A 12,749-nucleotide genomic window follows, 5' to 3' on the forward strand; every position below is an offset into this window, starting at 1 on the left:
AGAAAAGGCTGTGCCCAATAACCCCCACAGGATAAACAGCAGGGGACAAAGGCTGTGAGTAACCCTTTAATAGAGCACACCCTCTGTGGGTTCCAGGAGAGTGACTGGGAGCTGCAGAGTCAAATTAGCCGGGCTCCTGGTCTAGATTCCTCTCTGCTTGAGGCTAGTGGGGGAAGATTTGATTTCACCAAAAGGTAATTTAGTTGCCATTTCAAAGCTCTGTCTAGCTGAATTAAGGATGAGGAATGAAACTGGAGTTTACAGTCTCTCCAGTTAAACCAGGATCTGGGAGCCTGGAAAGCACAAAGGGGTAGTTAGCAGCAGGGTGTCGTGGATCTGGGGGCAGAATGATTCTGTTTAATTTCTGTTTGATTCTGGGTTTGCATATTATTTTCCAACACATCCCTGTTTTATTGTTATTGTTTATATCAAATCAAATGTTTGCTATCATCAGTTGACAATATGAAAGGCACAGTGGACATCCTTGGACATCCTATTTTTCTGCTACACTCAGGGCTCCCTCAAAAGCGTGTGACCTTTAACCCTGAGGTTAAAGCCTTACATGGTTCCAACTGCTTAGAAGCTATTTCTAAGGTACAACTGGCACCTGCTAGAAAACTCTGTATCTTCCTCCAACACAGGGAAATGGGGCAAAGTCAAACAATAATATGGTAAGCTCTGCTTCTACTGCTGTCATTTAGCTTATTTATGGGAAATAAGTATGTAACTATTTCCCACCAAATAGCCTGCCACATCTGAATGGATTAACACAAGACATAAACGAATCTGCATAGACAATTTTCCAATGAATGTAGGCTGAAAAAATAAAAAGATTATTCTGTAAATCAACAGTTCTTTGATGTCAACTGCAGTTCAGTTACGGCATTTTGCTCTGATATTATTTTGGAATATTCATTTTTGTCGTATTTTGTTTGCAGAAGAGTCCTGATGGTCTGGTGAGAACTGTAACATGCTGATGTGTCTGAAGAGATGTATTTGAAATCTGTGCCTGAGGTGGCGGCTGGGCTGATACAGGGCCCGAGAAAGCCCCTGTGTACCCTTTCTGCTTTGGTTTCTCTTTTGGAGACTCTCTTGGGAGGGTTAAGGAAGATTAACCAGATTAGGTGGTAAATGATTAGGAAGCACTTTACAGATGAAAATGGTTAGGTAGGTAGAAACTAACAAAGCTTTTGGCAGCAGAAGGATAAAGTACAGAGTTGCAGCTACTGGTCACTTTGGCTCTCAAGTGGACTGAATCTTTCCATGAACCATGTTTGGATGGTTCCTACACAGACAGGATGGAGACCCACAGAAGGAGAACACATTGCAACCCTGTAACAAAGGAACAAAAACAGGACAGCAAAGCACGGGCACAGCTAGAAACCAAGAAGCAGAGATCACGGTGGACTAAGGGTTGGGCAGGCAGGGCTCTTGTGGGAAAAAGGGCACACTTTCCTGGGGTGCCTTAAAAAGAAACTGATGTACAAAATGCAAGAAACGCTATTTTGTTTTCCTGGCGTGAGACTGTTATTAGACTTCAGTGTTCTACTTTGGCCCTCATATTTACAAACTGACTCATACAAAACTCATCAGGATCCAGAGGACAGCAACAGCCATGATGAAAAGGATAGAAAAGTTCTCCACAGTAAGATGAACGGAATTGGGCTGCTTATCCCGGAGGAAGAAAGGTTAAAGGTGACGATGACTGTATTCAAATATAGGAAGGGTTTTGGAAGGGACCCTCCTCAATCATCAACTCCTCTCTGTGTGTGTGGGGAGGTGGGCAAAAAACAACAGGTTTAAAATAAAAAGCTGGTGAGCATTCAGCAGGATAAAAGGAAGAATTTACGGAAAGGCAGGGTAATCAAAACTATGGCTAGACTAATATGGGTCTTGGAATTAACATGTCCGAAATAAATTTCTAGGTCTTTTGTCCGTACTCCTAAAAACAGTGCCAACTTCCACCCTGTTGGTGAGGTAAAAAGTTTTAGGAATCATTCGCATTTCCTTTCTCTCCTTACCTACCCCTAATCTAGTCCTTCAGCAGTTCTTGTCACAACAAAGTCCACACTTGACCAGTTTTCAATCTCTACTGCCCCTTTCCCAGTTCTTGCATCAACATCACTGACCTGGATCCAAGCCAGGAGTATCCTTGTATCCTCCATCAATCCATTCTCCACATGGCTGCTTTTTAGCATATAAATCAGACCATGCTACTCCCCTGCGTGACACCATCCAAAGACTTCCCATCATGCTCAGAATAGAATCACACTTTGGCCATGGCCTTCCTGGCCTTGCATCGCCTGGCTCCCGCCCTTCTCTGCGGAGCCCTCATCGTGGACACCATCTCTCCCTGCTGCTCTCTTGAGCCATGCTGATTTTTGTGCTGTGCCTGAGAAGCCGGCTTTGCTCCACCTTTGTGCCAGCTGCTCCCTGTGCTGGGGATACTCTTGCCCTAGCTAGCTCTTCCCTTGGCTGGTCCTTTTGTCATTCTGTGCTCAGCTCAAGTGTCACCTCTGTGGTCACTAGAAAGGTGCATACTGAGAGTGAGAAACTTATCTGTCTTGTTCACAAAGGTATCTTCAAGTCTTGGACAGGTTCCTGACACACTGGGGTGATGCAACACATGCTGGTCCAGTGAAAGAAGAAAATGAGGATAAATGCATGTGGGTGCCTGCAATCCTGAGAGAGGTACAGATGAGAAAACGAAACTGCCATGGAAGGTTTATATTGCCGTGGCCTAGGTGATCTTTTGGGCTTAGGCAGAGATTCACAGCGCTGTGCCCCTGTGATCAGTGGTGGCCTTGCCTCTTCCACTGAGGTCCCAGAGAAAAGTTAAACCCAGGGGGCACCATCCTTGCCAGGGTCAAGAGAATTTGAGGGGTGTTTCCCTTAGCAAGGGCAAAAGCACAGAGGGCTGACCTTAGGTCCTGGAGGGCAGCCATAGTAGAAGGAGAGATGGATGGAGATTTAAGATCTGCCGCCTCACTCAAAAACCACTGCGCTAGATCACCTGTCAGGATGAATTGAGGTCTCTACTTTCCTTCTTCAAAAAGAATCATGAGAGGTTGGGCTGCTCCCTTACTATTCCTGAAAGCTAAACCTTAGCTCTATGTCCAGAGCATTTATAAGGCCCCTATAGTTCCACGTTCCCACAGGAAATGCCATGAGCCATCCTAAATATACCTTTCTACAGCCTACTCTGACTCAGAATTGGAGTAAAGAGGGTAGGAAAGGACCATTGAAGAAGACACGACGGCAAGAGTTCTGTATTTCTTACATTTCAAGGGCTTACAATCACCCCAGCCAGTTAACCAAGGCTCTTAGAACAAGGTCAATGTCTTCCATTGCATTTCTGCCCTTTATTTCCCCAAAGACTAAGGGACAGTATTTGGGGGCTCTATACATGTAATAATGGACTCATGGACTTCACAGACTGTATAACTTCAGTAGGTCTGTAGATGGCTTTGCTGCCCTTCAGTTCAAAACCCCCAAGTGTTACCATCAGGTAGCTGCTATAAATGGAAGATAATTGAAATAAATTTGGAAATTTAATTTGAAAAATCATTTATTACTCCATTCCTCCCTCCAAAATTCTAGGGGTCACAATTTTGATTATGTCTTCAAGATGGACAGCCTTGATTTTTTACATTTAAGATTGTTTCTAACATGTTTGAGGAAGGCCAGTAGAGACTTCTCAACTTTAGAAATACAGTTTGTATCTACTGCCCACATCAAGAAGTATTTCCTAGACTATGTCTGTATCCCTGGATTTGCCAGTGAGAAACATGACCACAGAATATGATGACAGACTGGCACATGGGCTGAATTCTTTTTTTTTTTTTTTTTTTTTTTCATACTGTAGAATTATCTTTTTATTTTGGGTAAAAACCCAGTCATTTTGGGGAGCTGTAATTAAGATTTAACAGCATTAATTAAGATTTAACAGCATTATAATTCTAATAAATAACTTAAATATCCTTGTGAGATAAATATAGTAATATTTTATGGGTATTTTGGAACCCGACAGTATTAAGACTACAAATCACACTAGCCTACATCTATCACCAATGACTCATACTGTTTCTTTCTAATGAATTGACCATTACATTTCCAAAGTTCTGAAATGGCCAACAGACCATAGAAAGATAATTCTTTAGGCTCCTGCTTGAAACCAACAGCTTTAGCAAACTGCTGGCCTTGATTCAGGGCCAATGGGCTGAATTCTTTATAGATCAATAATCGGAGGAGGGGTGAGGGGCTGTCACTTTGGTGATTTCATTTTCAGCCACAGCTGGCCAGATTGCTGATTGGAAAATAAAAGTCATGGCAAATTGAGCTCGACAATAACCAGGCTTGACAATGTAGGCCCCTTCTCTGCTCTGCAATTAGGAGTATAGGAGGGGAGGCCGACAGGGAGACTCTTCCCCTGTCTGTCAGAGATCAGTCTTAGTTACATAGTGGGGCACACCCCACATGCTGCTTGTGCAAGTGCTGTCTCCATCAGCCTGTGGCCTCTGTCCTCTCACCCTGGCCTGGCCGAGGCACTGTCTTCCTGCCTTTTAGTGTATCGCAAAGGCCACAAAACCGAGAGCCATGCTCTCCAATGCAAACAGCCACGATTTAAATCCAAATTTAATAAAATGAAAAACTTAGTTCCTCAGTGGCACTAGTCACTTCCCAGGGATTACTAAGCTCAAATTTCTCAGCAGAAACGTACAATGTGTATGTGCTTATTCTGCCAAACTACGAAAGGCTCGTGGACAGCTTCCCTTTGTATTTGTCCTTCCACAGTTGCTCATGAGTGATCCTTGACGCAACTGCTTTTCATAGGCTGTACGAGGCTACGTATGTGTTGCCCATTTCTGATGACAAAGAATTACAGAGGCTCTGATGATTCTCCTTTGCTCACAGGACAGTCATCAAGATCATCATTTTATCCCCGTCAGGATGCTCAGCACCCCAGCCCTCTGCCCAGCCACTACAACTGGTTTCACTAGCCCTCTGTCTACAATGCACTGCATTACCCTCTGAACAGTGCTTGCATTTTATATTATACATTATTAATTTAGTCATCACACTCGAAAGTGCTATACATCATCAATGAAAAACGGAGTTGCACAGGAAAAGCCAGAATCACTCTATAGCATGAAGCAATATAACCCACGCTTTCCTATTTGGATCAGAATTTATACTGCACGACTCGGTTTCTGCAGTTGTGAGGTACACATGAAGAAAAGGAAAGCCTTTTATATTTCCAAATAGATATAAAACTGGGAAGTCCTATAGTTTAAAAGACAGGGGCCTGCTGTTTAGATTTGGTAAATTTCATGATATTTAAGTATGGTAAACCTCAAAATCCCAATTGTACCACTAGATGGAATTCACCATAGGAGCTTTCTTGTAATGATTCTGGAGCATTTTCAATACATATAATCTTCACTGCATACCCTTATGGCTATTTTTTTCAGCTAGCCTCATTTGTTCTCCTACATGAGGCAGGATTAGCTATTATCCTAATTTCACAGGTGGGCACACAGAAGAGAAACCAGTAAAAGACTCGGGCTTCACTCTGGCAGTAAAGGATAGTCTGACTTATAGGACACTGAATACAAGCCAATCTTGTTTCACACCTGGGGCACATAGGCATTGGTGTGGACACCAGCTACTCCCTTCATAGTGATGCCGCCTCTTCTTGAAAACTTGAGAAAATATTTGGCACCCTGAGGTCAAGGTGACCAAAATGAATAGCGTAAAATGTTAAGGATAAGAAAATCCGCACATCCAGTCACCCATGCATGTCTTTTGATTAGATAATAATATGATCATTGGTTTGGTCTAACAGAGGCTGAATTGGACTGGATAGAGGGGTGGTTGGGCAGCACGGGGAATGCATCACGGACCACAGCTCTGAAGGAACATGCTGGGAAGTGGAAGGGAGAGGACAAGTGATGAGACTTGAGAATTCAGCCTGGATCTCTATGCTCAACTCATACATTGTGATGAGTCAAGTCAGTTTCAAAAGACAGCCGAAACATTTTTTGAATAATTTCACTGACCTTTTGGCCAACCTGAATAGTGAAACCTATAGCTCAGGTGGACACAGAGACAAAAATGTTAGATCACATATATATGAAGAAAAGACTTTCTTGAGTGGCTCCCCTACTTTAACAGGGCTCTATGGAAGGCAATCCACACACTAACTGTAGGTGGGCCTTCCTGGCACCTCTTTGTCATCCTCTAATGAATGGCAGAATCAGCCCAAAGAGCAACTGCAGGCCGAGGGGCTGGCCAAGGCCAGTAGTGTGTGGCTTGAACCCGCAGCATCTGTGGGGGAGGCTACACGCTAGACTGGAGGGCTCTGATGTCAACTCTGTGGTTTGGAGCTGATGGAACATATTTGGGGCTCAGTTTGGGAATCACCCTTCACCTAAAAAGATTTTTTCCCCTTCATCTTTCAGATGCGGACTTGAAACATTCAAAATAGGGACTAAAGGATTTTACATGCTGCCCTTTCTTATGCTCCAAATTTGGCTGTAGGCTGCCTATTTTCAGTGTTTGGACCTCAAGAAGAGAGCAATGCATAAAACCTCAAGCTAATATGAGTCCTTCCTTCCCCAGGGCTTGCCATTTAGCTGCAACTTCAGGAAGCATTTTGAATTAAAAAAAAAAGGCACATGCAGCTTCTCTAAGTACACCAGCCTTGAAGAAAACATAGTCCTTAAAGCCCTTTTGTGCTCTATCTAAACTGTAGCACAAGACAATGAAAGTGGATACAAGTGGCCTGTTGTTCCTATGTAAATGCTACCTCGAGGACACAGTCTTCACCAGGCAGATGGCTAATTTCTCTGCTCTAACCTCATTTTTCCAGTGTTCTTGTGTTCCTGTGATGTCCTGCCCCTGGAGTCAGGTCTTAATTGCTGTCAAACGTTCAGAGACAAAAGTGGCGTCTACACATCATTCACGCGGAGGCTGTTACTGGCTGTGAATTGCAGTGGTGGCGGCGGCAGCAGCGACTGCAGTGGCTGCAACACAAACCCTGTGGTAGTACCTGCCAGTGCCAGGCTGCTCAGAATCTGCTTTTCTGCCTGCAAGTGTCAAGTTGAACATTTTCCTTTGTTAACACTTCCAGCCCCCAGACTCCGGCGTGCTGGAAGCCTGTGTCTTTCTGTTGGGATCAATACCCACTTCCTCAGCTGTGTCTCTCTAGTTCAGCCTGCCTCTTGACATCAGCCTGTCCGTGCAAATCTGGGCAGAGCCAAGACAGGCCCCATTTGCTTCTTCCCAGACTTGCTGGTTAACTTGTGGCCCCTTGGAAGCAGACAGGTAATCCTAACAGCCAGGACCCTGCCAGTCAGCGACTGGCCGTCTGATTGGATGCACATTCATCTTCAAATTATGTTGTGTGACAGCCTGGGCTGCTGAACACCGTTTTAACATGCAGATTGACTCCTCGGAGGCTCTTCATTATGCATTTAGCGGTCTGTTTTCAGACTAACCAGCATGTCAGAGAGGCCCGCTATCCTTTTTCCACCTGGGTGGAAGAAATAGCTCACTGGCTGGGGGAGCCACAGATATTAAAATGCATATGTTTACTTTCCCGAGCACCCGTGCACGACAGCTTTCCCTGATGCAAGCGAAGAAGAAGAACAGACCCTTGGTCCTGAAATGCAAGGGAAATGGCCATGCAAAACAAGGGAGGCTTTGTGGAAGAAAGCAGTCAACGAGGCTGGGCCAAGCTGATGCACCCGGCTGCCCGCAAGCCGACCTGGGCGAGTCCACACAAGTGCCCCTCTTATCGACACACAGACCCTCTCTTTCTCTCTCACACACAGAGCCTGAGGTATTTTTGAACAGAGGCTTCGAATTTCCTGTTTCTAAAAGCATCTTGCGTCTCCAGTGGCATTTCAAGTCTTCCCAGCGAGTCATAGGATGAGCCACCTCAGACTGTGCCAGCGCCGTACGGCAGGTACAGCCAGGTGAGGGCCGCAGGTTACCTCCCAGGCCCTGCCCCTCTTCTCCCCACGGCTGATTTACTTCCACCTGCCAGAATATTTCTCCACGGCCTCGGTATAGTCCCTTTCTCAAGGATCGCTTTTCCTCCCTTAACAAGGACCCACATGCATACTGCTTTTTAAAATTTCCTCTGTTTCCTTTTAGTCCTCCAAAGTGCTATTTTCTCCATCCTTCTGAAGGAGCAAAAAAACTTGAAGGGAGCCTAGTTCCTTGGGCCTCCGTCAAATTACCAGTCTCTCCTGTCATCTCTGATGAGTGGGGGCTTCTCAATTTGAAGAGCGGGACCCTCTGGCTTCACTTTTTGTTGCCACCAACAGAAAAAATTCTTGGGCGGGGTGAGACGGCTGCCCTGGACACAGACGCTAACTGGGCCAGAGCTGATACCTGAAATCCTGACCAACAGTCACCCTGCCACATTCCTCCTGGGTGCCACCGTCTGAACAACTCAGCTTATGGGTCCTCCCAGGCCGTGCCAGATCCCAATATCAAGGACGCAGATGAGGTTTTGCTATTGACATGTTTAAAATATTAATCAGCAGAGTTCATTTCAGTAGGGCTTTGGGCAGAAAATAAAATGACAGTAGAGCTGTGTTCCTAATGCTCCTCGAAGGGATGTGAGGGAGGAATAAAGTGGTTGCCGACGCTTGCTCTGGGATCCGAGTGTTCGTGAGGAGGGAACTGGGCAGTGAACGCAGCTTTTTATTTGTGTGTGGAATATGGTGATCCCACTGACAGGAACAGGTTGCATGTGGTTGCTGGGCTGTTGCTCGGCTGGTGTTGCCCTGTGGAGCGTTGTCTAGAAAGACACTGCCTGGCAAGAGCAATATGGCTCCCCAGCGCCTGAGGTGGGGTGGGGTGCTCTGTGCCCCCATTCATATCTCTCCTCACTCATCTTTTTTCTGTGATAAAACAAATGGATTTCCTGAACTTAAAAAAATTCTGCTGAGGGTTTCTGGTCCTGAAACTATTGTATATTTTAAGAAAAGTCCTTAATAGCTAGTGAGCAGGGTTTGCGGTTTGCAGTGAAGGGGGCCTGTGAATTCCAGTCCCAAATTACTAGTGACCCACCTGCCCCATGGATCAGGGAAAGTCGCTAAATCTTGAATTTTGAGTTCATGATGGTGAATTGTGTCCCCTGCGGAAATTTCTAATCCCTAGTATCTCAGAGTGATTGTATGTGGAGAGAGGGCCTTTCAAGAGGTAATTAAATGAGATTATTAGGGTGTGTTCCAATCCAATATGACTGGTATACTGAGAAGAGGAATTCTGGGCAAAGAAATAGGGGGAAGACCATGTGAAGACACTGGAAGGACACGCTGTCTGTAAGCCCAGCAGGGGCCTTAGGAAGAAATCAGCTCTGCCAACACCTTGATCTTGGACTTCTAACTGCCATAACTGTGAGGAAATAAACGTCTGTTGTTTAAGCCACCCCGTCTGTGGGACGTGGTGATGGTAGCTGGGGCCGACTGAGCCAAGCAGTCTGAGTGCTAATATGCTTCAGGGATGTGAGGAGCAATGGAAGGAGAAAGGGGAGATTTCAAGCATCATTGTAGCTGATATACCTTAAGAAGAGCGTCCAGTACATCTCAGCCCAGATTCTAATTTCCCAGGGACCAGGTGGAAATTTGGTCATGTTCTATTGGCTAAATACCTACAAAAGCACAGTTGCTCGTTAGCTTCCTATGCATCAAGCAAAAATGACACCTTGAATGAGAAAATGCTGCAAAGGACCTATCTGGCCCTTCAAATAAATCTCTAGATTTTTGTTTGAGCCAATCAGTCAGTTCTCCGAATGTCAGCTGGTAACAGACATATCTGTCAATACAACAGTTCTGCCCTCACCAGGCAGGTTGTGCGCACAGCAGGAAGCATAGCGCAGCAGTTACTTATATTTGGCAAATGGATAACCCGGGATTATGTGTTTCAGGAGGGGAGGTTAAAGTGGGGTCAAGGGCCAGGTTAATGCTAGCAACAGTTTCCGCCGGAGAAAGAGAGCACAATATATTGACTTCAGGGAAATACGCGTTTCCAGCCTCGCTTAGCGTCTCTGCTTCTATTCCATCTGTGCACGACAGGCACACCCCTGCCAATTGCCGCTGTAGGAGATGCTGAATCACAAGAGTGTAGTTGGAGGAAAAATAAATAATCTGTATATAACAGAAACATGTACATGCCTCAGTTGGGCTTGGCCACTGAGCCTTTTTTAGTTCAGTTTCCTCTGCCCAGCTATGAGCAGTACTCTTCCGATCCTTCCCCGTTTTGTAGCTGCACTTGGCCTAGCGTCCCACAGGGCATTTCCTTACACTTCACTTACTCATTCTCAGCTGAACAGATACAAATGTTAATGTAATTCTGTGCCCCTTAATCAAATGCAGGTCCTCTCCTGGAACAGGGAGATCTGGTTACAGACCATCTTATACCTTTGTCTAATGTTCGTTCTTGTTGAATTCCCCAAGTGTTGCCTTTTTATAACCATGGGGACACTAGAACCCAGGAGGACATAGTCCTTTCTCTTACTTATTATTCTTGTTCTATTGTACCTCTTCTTCTTCCTTCAAAAATGCCATTTTCCAAGTCACTAAGCTTATATAAATCCCAAGGCTCACTACTTTTCTAAACTATGTTCGAGTCCCTTTTCTGGGACTTAATATCTTCTATGATAACTCAAACTGGACACAGAACAGCACTAATGTTTTATATGTTATCTTAAATTTTTGGTATTATTTTCTCTTTTAACCCCCAAGCATCTTATTGGCTTTTTAAATTGCTGCAGCACACCAGACAGATATTTTCCCCAAGTTATCAGCCATGACTCTTAAATTATTTTACTATGAGTTCAGAGCCTATCAGAGATTATGAGAAATTTAGATTATTTTTCCCAAAGTGCATTATTTTACACTTAACCAAATTAAATTTCATCTGCTTTCACACTACCAATCCCCTCGTTTGTTTAGCTTTGCCTGAAGTGTCTCATAGCAATCCTTAATTTTTTATTAACCATGCCAATTCAAAGCTTTGTACTTAACTCTCCACTCTAGAGCTTTGGCCCTCCGATTCTCTTCACACTTTTGGAAATCAGTGGGTTTTAAAAGGTGTCAAATGAAGCATTATTTGTTAAGATTCTATGCTAAGTGACACAGAAAGGATCCCAACAAGTTAATGAAGACAGTCCTGAAGATGAGGCACCAGAGTCAAATTCAACCTCAAGAAGCACCTTCATTCCTGGGCTGAGAATAAATGATCCCGAAATGTTTCCCATTTCATCTGGATATTACATTATAGAGAGGAACCCTAGCAGACTGCTAAGTTTCCTGTAGAGCCACCCTCTGTGTTAGTTTCCTTTGCAACCCGTCCTGGCCACAGGGGACTTGCCAGAGCCACCTGCACTCTGTCCCATTCCTGTCTCTTCTTCACGGTGGCTTTTCTTTTCTTTCTTTCTTTCTTTTTTTTTTTTTTTTTTGAGACAAAGCCTCAAGCTATCGCCCTGGGTAGAGCGCTGTGGCGTCACAGCTCACAGCAACCTCCAACTCCTGGGCTTAAGCAATTCTCTTGCCTCAGCCTCCCGAGTAGCTGGGACTATAGGTGCCTGCCACAATGCCTGGCTATTTTTTGGTTGTAGTTGTCATTGTTGGGCAAGCCTGGGCCGGATTCGAACTTGCCAGCTCTGGTGTATGTGGCTGGTGCCTTAGACGCTTGAGCTACAGGCACTACCCGGCTTTTCTTTAGAATAGTTCACTAGGTGTTTTCCATGATTACATCTTGATTTCCATGATTACATCTTTTCTCAGGCACCAAGGGAATGATAAATAGGTTGCATCTTATCACTGCTTCTTGGCTCCGAACTGTTTCTAATCTTCTCTCCTACCCATCCTGAAAGACAGAATGAAGTTCTCCAACCTCAAAATTACTATTAGGAATGTGGCTAGTTGCCTGCCGCAAACCCATTCTCACTAATTTTAGCCGTGCCTATTGCTATCAAGTTGAAAGGCTACAATCCTTAATTTCCCTTGCTGATAGGGATGGGCAAGAAAGCAAGTATTGGTCTATGAGATGTGTGAGAGGGTCAATAGGTTTCCTTAAAAATTTCCACCAAAAACAACATCCCTAGAACAGAAGTTCTGCTTGGAACTCAGATGAGATGGCTGGAACTCTTAGAAGCCATTGTGGACCATGAGGGTTACAACATAGGGATGGCAGATCAGAGAGGAGGTGGATATCTGAATTCCTGATGACTTTGGGAAGCTGCCAGACTAGCCCTTGACTGCTCACTCTGGACCTTCTCTGTGAAAGAAAAATTAACTCTGTTTTTTAAGCCACTATTCTGGGGGTGAGGGTGGTGGAGGAAGAGAGGAAACCTCTATTATCTGTAGCTGTGTTTAATTTTTACTGATACAGAGAGACATGGCTTAAGGTTTATTTTGTATAACCAAGACCTTTTGGTGCTAGAGAGCAGCCTTACATGTCATCAGATACAATCCTTTCCAACACAGTCTAATTTATTTCATTTGTTGAATGCCTACCCCATGGTAGGCAGTAGGCTAGTTGTCACAGGGGAAACAAAATGCTGTGAAATATGGTTTTTCTCTTAAAGGAGGTTTAATTCTACAGGTGACAAGAACACAAGGCAGGATATTTTCTTAAGAGAGGAGGAACTTGCAGTGTCCTACAGAGAGGACTATATTTGATTGGGGGGGCCAGATGGGGTAATTTGGAATTGGGATGTCTGCACAAAG

At 44.6% G+C, this 12,749-nt stretch overlaps 1 protein-coding gene and 1 non-coding gene across 4 annotated transcripts in view; both read right to left on the minus strand.

The window, feature by feature from the left end:
• MAML3 (mastermind like transcriptional coactivator 3) overlaps positions 1-12,749 on the minus strand; it is a 454,513-nt gene that overhangs the window by 58,666 nt on the left and 383,098 nt on the right. The gene's annotated exons all lie outside the window — the stretch shown is intronic.
• Positions 4,079-4,215, minus strand: LOC128593263 (small nucleolar RNA SNORA2/SNORA34 family). The gene has a single exon (XR_008382305.1). It is a non-coding gene; the product is annotated as a small nucleolar RNA SNORA2/SNORA34 family (small nucleolar RNA).

The sequence above is a fragment of the Nycticebus coucang genome, chromosome 1 (genome assembly GCF_027406575.1).
Source record: "Nycticebus coucang isolate mNycCou1 chromosome 1, mNycCou1.pri, whole genome shotgun sequence".
NCBI lineage: Eukaryota > Metazoa > Chordata > Mammalia > Primates > Lorisidae > Nycticebus > Nycticebus coucang.